Below are 1,508 nucleotides of genomic sequence, written 5' to 3' on the forward strand. Positions count from 1 at the left end.
GGTGACGAGGAAATAATTACCTGTAACGCCGAAGCATCATGATGGCATCGATACTGGACCTTATTCAGTAGCCACCACCTGCTCGTTATCGACTCTGTCATATCTACAAAAAAAATTTAATTTTGTTTTTAATAACTTTGCTGGAAGTTAAACAAGAAAATCGTTCGAGTGTTTGTTCAGGAGGCGTTAATTAGTTTCCATCAAATAATGTCAATAAACTAAGTTTCCTTATATTTTAAGTTAAAAACTTTAAAAAATGTGCCATATTTTCTCATTTAAATGTGACCTTATATCATCGGATACATATTGTTTTGTATTCCATAATCGGGACCTCTTCATTTGACAAACATATAACAAATTTCAAAATATTTTATAATATATAAAAACAATATATTTTGGGTTTGTTAAAAATAAAGTAAATCTGAACAATACTAAATCAAAGTTTAGGAAGTACGAAAAATAATTCCAGCTTTCTTTTAGAATTAACAGAAGTTGGGTTCTCCATATTTGATTAAGTAATATATTTACTTGAAGGGTATTTTTTATACTTTTAGTAGAATAAGTGCACCAGTTTTTGGCATATATCAGTTATTGATAGGTCAACCTTTATTTTTAAGTATTAAGAGTTTGATGCTACCAACCTTTCTAAATTGTTCACAGTTTTAAGCTGAGGGCTTAGGTTACAACTGGCGCCAATTTCGAGAAACGGTTATTGAAACCGAACTGAATATTAAAAGCAAAGGTTGACTAGTCAATAACTTGTTCATTTACTCTAATTGTCTTAAAGAAGAAAAGAACTATTAAAATTTTCTATTTTTCATAAAATATTTATAGGTAATCAACCGAGGTAAGAGTTCTTATTAGTAAAACAAACTATATAGAACGAACAAACAAGTATAATTCTTAGTTAAATAATAACCGATGTAAAACAATTTGAATTTATTATTCCAATAAAAATCTTACTTTTACATTATTGAACATAACTTTTTATTTTTCTAGTGGCAGCCATAGTTTTGTCACTGATAAAATAAAAAATATGTATATCTGTGCTACTATAAGTGTTCAGTACACATTAGAACATGAAATATAACAATATTTCTCATATATGGACGCCATCAAACTGGCTTATATAAAAAAACCATTGATTTCCATGAGCCGAAATAGCTCAGTTGGGAGAGCGTTAGACTGAAGATCTAAAGGTCCCTGGTTCGATCCCGGGTTTCGGCATATCTTTTTTTCTTTCTCCCTAATAATAAACATTTTGTAGTTTTTTTCACCAAAAATCGTTTTACAGATAATTAAATTATGATTAATAATATTAATAAAAATTTTTTTTTGGTACAAATTTTTTTCCACCTAAACATTTATTTTTTGGTTTTAATAAAACCAATTGTATCCCATTAAGTCCCAAATGCCATTTATGAATAGTTGAAATATCCAACTTTTCGGCCAACCTGGTTATCCTCAAGGTCAATGTTAACTATATATAAATTCACACCGATTTTATT

At 28.6% G+C, this 1,508-nt stretch overlaps 1 non-coding gene across 1 annotated transcript; it reads left to right on the forward strand.

Annotated features, from left to right (window-relative positions):
- Nucleotides 1-1,154: 1,154 nt before the first annotated feature.
- On the forward strand, nucleotides 1,155-1,227 carry TRNAF-GAA (transfer RNA phenylalanine (anticodon GAA)). Its single transcript has one exon. It is a non-coding gene; the product is annotated as a tRNA-Phe (tRNA).
- Nucleotides 1,228-1,508: the final 281 nt, after the last annotated feature.

Source organism: Halyomorpha halys, unplaced genomic scaffold (genome assembly GCF_000696795.3).
Source record: "Halyomorpha halys isolate HHAL.00 unplaced genomic scaffold, Hhal_1.1 Scaffold75.1, whole genome shotgun sequence".
In the NCBI taxonomy this organism is placed as follows: Eukaryota; Metazoa; Arthropoda; class Insecta; order Hemiptera; family Pentatomidae; genus Halyomorpha; species Halyomorpha halys.